Below are 8,542 nucleotides of genomic sequence, written 5' to 3'. Positions count from 1 at the left end.
TAAAGTTACTGATGAACGAAGACGAAAGAGGGGATGCCTTCCGGGGCATCCCCAAGCTTAGGCTCTTGGTTGTCCTTGGATATTACCTTGGGGTGCCTTGGGCATCCCCAAGCTTAGGCTCTTGCCACTCCTTATTCCATAGTCAATCGAATCTTTACCCAAAACTTGAAAATTTCACAACACAAAACTTAATAGAAAACTCGTAAGCTCCTTTAGTATAAGAAAGAAAATCACCATCATAAGTTACTGTAATGAACTCATTCTAAATTCATATTGGTGTAATATATTCCAACTTCTCTATGGTTCATACCCTCCGATACTACTCATAGATTCATCAAAATAAGCAAACAACACAATGAAAACAGAATCTGTCAAAAACAGAACATTCTGTAGTAATCTGTTATTAATGCAAACTTCTGGAACCCCAAAAAATTCTAAAATAAATTGCTGGATGTGAGGAATTTATCTATTAATCATCTGCAAAAATAATTAACTAAATAGCACCCTCCAATAAAAAATGGCAGCAATTCTCGTGAGCGCTAAAGTTTCTGTTTTTTTACAGCATGATCGCAAAGACTTTCCCCAAGTCTTCCCAAAGGTTCTACTTGGCACAAACATTAATTAAGAGAATAAAACCACATCTAAACAGAGGCTAGATGAATTATTTATTACTAAACAGGAGCAAAAAGCAAGGAACAAAAATGAAGTTGGGTTGCCTCCCAACAAGCGCTATCGTTTAACGCCCCTAGCTAGGCATGATGATTTCAATGATGCTCACATAAAAGATAAGAATTGTAACATAAAGAGAGCATCATGAAGAATATGACTAGCACATTTAAGTCTAACCCACTTCCTATGCATAGGGATTTTGTGAGCAAACAACTTATGGGAACAATAATCAACTAGCATAGGAAAGCAAAACAAGCATAACTTCAAGATTTTAAGCGCATAGAAAGGAAACTTGATATTATTGCAATTCCTACAAGCATATGTTTCTCCCTCATAATAATTTTCAGTAGCATCATGAATGAATTCAATAATATAACTATCACATAAAGCATTCTTTTCATGATCTACAAGCATATAAATTTTATTACTCTCCACATAAGCAAAATTCTTCTCATGAACAATAGTGGGAGCAAACTCAACAAAATAATTATCATGTGAGGCATAATCCAATTTAAAACTAAAATAATGATGACAATTTTCATGGATATCATTATTCTTTATAGCATACAAGTCATCACAATAATCATCATAGATAGCAACTTGGTTCTCATAATCAATTGGAACCTCTTCCGAAATAATGGATTCATCACTAAATAAAGTCATGAACTCTCCAAATCCACTTTCATCAATATAATCATCATAAATAGGAGGCATGCTTTCATCATAATAAATTTGCTCATCAAAGCTTGGGGGACAAAAATATCATCTTCATCAAACATAGCTTCCCCAAGCTTGTGGCTTTGCATATCATTAGCATCATGGATATTCAAAGAATTCATACTAACAACATTGCAATCATGCTCATCATTCAAAGATTTAGTGCCAAACATTTTATAGACTTCTTCTTCTAGCACTTGAGCACAATTTTCCTTTCCATCATACTCACGGAAGATATTAAAAAGATGAAGCGTGTGAGGTAAACTTAATTCCATTTTTTTGTAGTTTTCTTTTATAAACTAAACTAGTGCTAAAACAAGAAACAAAAAGATTCGATTGCAAGATCTAAAGATATACCTTCAAGCGCTAACCTCCCTGGCAACGGCGCCAGAAAAGAGCTTGATGTCTACTACACAACCTTCTTCTTCTAGACGTTGTTGGGCCTCCAAGTGCAGTGGTTTGTAGGACAGTAGCAAATTTCCCTCAAGTGGATGACCTAAGGTTTATCAATCCGTAGGAGGCGTAGGATGAAGATGGTTTCTCTCAAGCAACCCTGCAACCAAATAACAAAGAGTCTCTTGTGTCCCCAACACACCCAATACAATGGTAAATTGTATAGGTGCACTAGTTCGGCGAAGAGATGGTGATACAAGTGGTATATGGATAGTACATAATGGTTTTTGTAATCTGAAAATATAAAACAGCAAGGTAACTAATGCTAAAAGTGAGCACAAACGGTATTGCAATGTGTTGAAACAAGGCCTAGGGTTCATACTTTCACTAGTGCAAGTCCTCTCAACAATAATAACATAATTGGATCATATAACTATCCCTCAACATGCAACAAAGAGTCACTCCAAAGTCACTAATAGCAGAGAACGAGCGAAGAGATTATGGTAGGGTACGAAACCACCTCAAAGTTATTCTTTCCAATCAATCCGTTGGGCTATTCCTATAAGTGTCACAAACAGCCCTAGAGTTCGTACTAGAATAACACCTTAAGACACAAATCAACCAAAACCCCAATGTCACCTAGATACTCCAATGTCACCTCAAGTATCCGTGGGTATGATTATATGATATGCATCACACAATCTCAGATTCATCTATTCAACCAACACATAGAACCTCAAAGAGTGCCCCATAGTTTCTACCAGAGAATCACGACGAAAACGTGTGCCAACCCCTATGCATAGGTTCATGGGCGGAACCCGCAAGTTGATCACCAAAACATACATCAAGTGAATCACGTGGTATCCCATTGTCACCACAGATACGCACTACATCAAGTGTTCTCAAATCTTTAAAGACTCAATCCGATAAGATAACTTCAAAGGGGAAACTCAATCCATTACAAGAGAGTAAAGGGGGGAAGAAACATCATAGGATCCAAATATAATAGCAAAGCTCGCGATACATCAAGATCGTATCATCTCAAGAACATGAGAGAGAGAGAGATCAAACACATAGCTACTGGTACATACCCTCAGTCCCGAGGGAGAACTACTCCCTCCTCGTCATGGAGAGCACTGGGATGATGAAGATAGCCACCGGAGAGGGATTCCCCCCTCCGGTAGGGTGCCAGAACGGGTCTAGATTGGCTTTCGGTGGCTACAGAGACTTCTGGTGGCGGAACTCCCGATCTATTGTGCTCCTCGATCGTTTTAGGGTATATGGAGATATATAGGTGGAAGAAATACATCAGGGGAGCCGCGAGGGGCCCACGAGGGTGGAGGGCGCGCCCAGGGGGGTGGGCGCCCCCCCCTGCCTCGTGGCGTCCTTGTTGCTTCCCTTACGTGGACTCCAAGTCTCCCGGGTTGCCTTCCTTCCAAAAATAAGTTTCGTGAAGTTTCAGGTCAATTGGACTCCGTTTGATTTTTCTTTTCTGCGATACTCTAAAACAAGGAAAAAACAGAAACTGGCACTGGGCTCTAGGTTAATAGGTTAGTCCTAAAAATCATATAAAATAGCATATAAATGCATATAAAACATCCAAGGTTAATAATATAATAGTATGGAACAATAAAAAATTATAGATACGTTGGAGACGTATCATCGAGCAGAACTAGTTAGCTAATGGATGGATCATGTGGCTCTATTTTGACCGCTTCGTGTGTTATTCGTCGGTTTTGCGCGAGCAAGCTAGCTGACTATGGACACATACGAGAGAAAGAAGAAGATGTGAGGAAAGAATATAAGTGAATATTCCGTTTTACAGTTTAAGTTTGAGGGGTCTGTTCTGCCGCAGCAAAAACCGACCCTTAAAACGCGTTTTCCGTGAACTACAAACGTGTTTTGCAGGTCGACGGGATGCGGGGTCTGCTAAATATGCTCTTAGCGAGCCAAATATAGTAGTGTATTGGCCAAAAAATGAAATTTCAGAGTTGCATAACAAACTAAATAAATTCTATTTTAAAAAAAACTAAATAAATTCTAGTAACGCAAACTAGATCCTTACTTTCTTGTCAAAAAACTCAGGGCATTAGAGCATCTACAACCGGACCTAGTGGGTGCCCTATTAATTTGGATGCCTATATAGTGGGCGGCCCGGCTCCCTGAGCCTCCTCTAATGACCTCCTTCTGGCATGTTTGACCCTCGGACATTTCAAGAACGTATGTGTTAAAAAAAGGCGGTGGAGACATTTTGTTTTCCAAAAATACAAAAACATCATAAAACATGAACAAACACTAGGCACTACTAAAATAGGTTAGTCAAAAATACAGTTTGAAGATATTACAAAAACAATAACATAGTGATATTTAGAGATTTCAGGGGCTTAGAGATATTTTTTGTAATTTTTTTTCGAGGAAAAGAGACAAAGTCCCCGGCTCCATTATATCGAATATAACAAGAACCACATGTTCACATAGTAGTAAGAGGTGCATAAAAGCAAGAAAAAAAGTACCCCTAGAAAGGGTAACCCTTTCATGGCACGAAGAGTTGCTAGAGAGACACTATGAATAAGCATTTCAATAAACCAGGCTACGAACTGAACAGGAGACAAAGTATTACTCGTAACATTACAGCTTAAGTCATAGGGGGGGGGGGATTCCACATCAGGTGGAGAGCAGATCGGAGATGCTGAGAGGCCTCCTGGCCTTCAAAGAAGGGGCTGCGGCTAGTTGTGGAGACCACATCAGCTGAAGCACTGATGCAGGGCTAGATATTCCGGTGCTCAGAGCAAAGCTTGTTTGGAGTGGAGGCGGGGGAGCCCGGCTCTGAGTCCGTGCTTGCAATTTGCAGCTTGTCCCAGCTTATCCACTCTTGATGGTTAGTGGCGCCTTCACCTTTTCCTTTAAGAAACTCAAGAAGGCCCCCTATGATATTTTCAAACTCTTTTTTAATAAGATGGTCACATATAAAGTTTAAAAAAAATTACAAAAATATTTTTTCTATTTCAGGGGCTCAGGCAAGAAGATCCTCCGTTTCTAAACACGGCACCTTTTTATTTTTTGAGGATCCACGGCACATTTTGTTGCAAGAATTCATCTTATCACCACAAAGTTTATTCTTGCGGCGATTGGCATATCATAATGCAAAATAGTTTTTTCAATGTTGGCTGATTTTATCACAGCGTAATTAGAACGTGTTGCGTCAAACATCTAAATAATATGGACAATATGGTAAAAAAACATTTAACTTTGCCACAGATTCTTGTAGTCGCGTTATTTCTAGTACTGTATTTCTCTTGCATCTGACTCCTCACAAATTTCCTTGGCGCCTAAAAGGGATTCCGTTTCCTACCAAATAATTTGGCTGCTTCGGACTTGGCGCGCCACGGCGCCCTCTGGATACCTTCCTCGTCCTCATCAACTCCCTCCTCAAGTACCACTGCGTAGCCTCCGGCCGAGCCCCTCTGCTCGCCTGCCAGCGCCACCGGTCCGAGCCCGAGGCCAACGGCGACGGCCGCGGTGGTCTCGCCGGTGGGCGGCGGCCTGGTCCACGACCACGTGACCTCAGCCGTCCCCGTAGGTGGTTGCCCGCGGCCTCCTCCGCTTCTTCGAGGAGCTTGGCAAGCGCTGCGCCCGCGAGCAGGTCAGTCAGCGCCCTTCGCCCCCTCCACTGTCCCCAAGTGTACCGCACCCAGTCTCCACGGTCACGCGCTCAACCTACTAGCACGCAAGAGCAGCAACCTGCGAGTTGCACTGGAGGTGTTTGACGTAATTCCAGACTGGGATCTTCACCCTATGTTCCCATATCTCAGCTAGCGTTACTTACTCCGCCGTCCATCTTCTTCTCCTATTACTTATTACAGTTAGAATTCGACTAAGAGCTGGTTCCGTCTTCATTAATCAGATACGTATATCACAAAGGGAAATTTGGGGGCGAGGTCAGGAAGGAGAAGGTTTTCTTTTGTTGCCCAGTCCAGTACAGCCAACAAAAAGGTTTGTCTCAGATTACATTTATTACTTGCATAAGCTAGTAGTTTGGGAGTATCTTTTTTATAGAGCTTGGGTTGACAGCGTTCGACTGAGTTTGCTAAAACGATCACCAGAGGAGCAAGGGATGTTCTGTCGTGCTTATTTATTTTACTATTATCAATGTTTTGTGCACGGATTGCGGATTATTATCCAATTGCAATTGTTTTGCTGGTAGTAATCTGCTTTTGTCCTATTGTATGAACAAATATAACTACATTGTCATAACTTCTTGTCGTAAGTGTATGTGTATCACCAGCCGGCCTGAATAGACTACATTTATCCTATTACACATACTATTTCCATATTTCAAATTCACTTTCTTGTCATGTGTGAAATCCCTTTATCTAATTTTCTAGTTTAAAATCAGCTAGATGTCTCGAGATAGGAATTGGACGGTATCAATCATTATTCTTGCCCAAGTCTAGGGGGAGAAGATTGATTCTGGCTGGTACCATCACATCTGAGGTAAGACGTTTGATTTTCTAGATACCACCACTTCTTGGTGCAGTACTATTTACCTAGCTGTAGATATTCTTCTTTATGAACTACTCCCTCCGTTCGGAATTACTTGTCTCGGAAATGAATGTATCTAGAACTAAAATACGTCTAGATACATCCATTTCTGTGACAAGTAATTCCGAACGGAGGGAGTACGAGCTTAAGACGTTCAAGCATAATACGTCAAGTAACGTCCCTCAAGATATTGTGTGAATATACCTTATGACACTTACATATCTACAATAACATATGGTACCTAGCTCTGTGATAAGAATTGATCTACTGGTAGCATCATCCTCTTGTGAATGTGAATCTGTTACTATGATCCTGGTGCTAAAATTAACAAAACTATACATAGAAGAAACTGCTTCAATGTCTTCTGATATTTTTGCGCATCCATTTACAGTCATAATTTGTCAAGACTGCAAGCAGGTTTGTGCTTTCTTTTAACTAGTCCAGCTCTTATGCTCTTCTCTTTCAGGTGTCAAGTTCTGTAGGAGGATCTTCTATTGCATCAAGAGAAGATGCTATCTTGTCACACTGGAAACTACGCAGCAAGCATCTGGTAATCTGAACAATCTACATATAAATCTAGACAAGCCGTGTGCACTAAGCAAAAAAGATCAGAAGAACTTGAACAACCAAGTCAATTTCTATATTAACTTTTACTCCAACGTAAATGGGGCTGAGTATGGGGTAAAATAACGTCATAGCTACTTAAGATCTCAAAGAAAAATAAGGATGTTACTGAAGCTTAAACCCTTAAACCCTTGTCCATTAGCAAAGGACATTATCATAACATAATAGTAGATGCTGCAGTTTGGTTGCAGTATTTGGTTAGTAAATATTAAGTCTTCTATAGAGGAAAGGCAAACCATAAGTATTCTAGGGAGAACACAAATCTTGATTCTTGACTATTCTTGTATGAAACTCGAGAAACTGTCCCCCTTCATCTTTACATTAAACAGAACATGGGTGATGAATTGACGGCGAATATGGGTGGTTAAATGCATTGCATATCTCAGCATTGCTTTGAAATACAGCTTCCCTCTTTGAGCATCTTTTCTAGGAGCAAGAGAAGCTATAACTTCTCTCCTGTTAATCTTGTAAGATTAACCTTTTAGGTTAGTCGCTCATAAGAAATGGCTACATAGATTGAGAAATTGCGTAAACTTTTGTGCTAACTGATTTCAGGCCGCTCTCCCCCGACCAATCTGATTTCCACAAATCCCTCAAGCAATTCTACCTCAGGCTTGCATCGCTTGACGACCGATCGCTTGCCAAAGCTCTCGAGTGAACTGGCTTAAAGACAGCGACAACAACACATCTTTCTTCCATATTGCATACCTCCTTCCATCGCCAGAAAGATAGGATCTTCAGTCTGAAGCGTCGTGACACCCTGATCACGGACATGGATGGCATGGCTCCTGAGGCTTTCGCCCACTTTGAGTGGCTGCTCGGTACTGAGGTTGTGCGCAACTTCTCCGTGAACCTTGCATCTCTCTTCGAGCCTTCTGATCTGTCCGAGCTTGATGCCCCATTCAGCGAGACCAAAATTTGGCAGGCTTTTAAAAGGATGTCGGAGCACAAGGCTCTGGGCCCTCACCACCGATTTCCTGCACGCTTTCTCCGCCTGATTGTGGCTGTGTTTGAGCAGCTCTTTGAGCTGAGAGGCAGTGGTTTCCACGTCCTTAACCAGGCTCTGCTGACCCTCTTGCCGAAGATACCTGACGTGGATTGCCTGAGCGATTTCAGGCCCATAAGCCTCATCCGCATCACCGGCTAATTATTTGCCAAGCTGCTCTCCCTCCATTTGGCGCCTAGGCTGAGTTCTCTAGTCGCACAATTAGAGCACGTCCATCGGTGGCTGCTGCCTGCACGACAACTTTTTGTTGGTCCGGCAATCAGCGCGGCTCCTCCACCAGCTGCCGCGCGCTGTTAAAGCTCGACCACACCAAAGCTTTCTCCTGGGCATTTGTTCTCCAGGTTCTTTGACGCATTGGCTTCAGTGAGAGGTTCTGTGGCTGGCTGTGTATCGTGTGGTCTTCTGCTTCTGCCAGCACTAGGATCATGATCAATGGCACGCCAGGCGCACCGATATGGCACTGAAAAGGCCTACAGCAAGGGGCCCGCTTTCACCGCAAATTTTCATTGTTGCCGTGGATGCCCTCTGCCGCTTAGTTCTCCGCCCCCTGCACTTCAGTTTCCTTCAGCCACTGTAGGCAAATCCTGGCGC

At 42.0% G+C, this 8,542-nt stretch overlaps 1 long non-coding RNA gene across 2 annotated transcripts in view; it reads left to right on the top strand.

Moving 5' to 3' along the window:
- The first annotated feature begins 5,178 nt into the window (after positions 1–5,178).
- The window catches only part of LOC119360746, a 17,382-nt gene continuing 14,018 nt past the window's right edge, over positions 5,179–8,542 (top strand). For both annotated transcript variants that reach the window (XR_005172799.1, XR_005172798.1), the window contains exons 1-4: positions 5,179–5,422; positions 5,684–5,772; positions 6,176–6,273; positions 6,788–6,871. This is a non-coding gene — a long non-coding RNA (uncharacterized LOC119360746). The remainder of the gene's footprint in view (positions 5,423–5,683; positions 5,773–6,175; positions 6,274–6,787; positions 6,872–8,542) is intronic.

Source organism: Triticum dicoccoides, chromosome 1A (assembly GCF_002162155.2).
Source record: "Triticum dicoccoides isolate Atlit2015 ecotype Zavitan chromosome 1A, WEW_v2.0, whole genome shotgun sequence".
NCBI lineage: Eukaryota > Viridiplantae > Streptophyta > Magnoliopsida > Poales > Poaceae > Triticum > Triticum dicoccoides.
The sequence above is the reverse complement of the archived record's forward strand: the minus strand, read 5'-3'. Positions and strand labels throughout refer to the sequence as shown.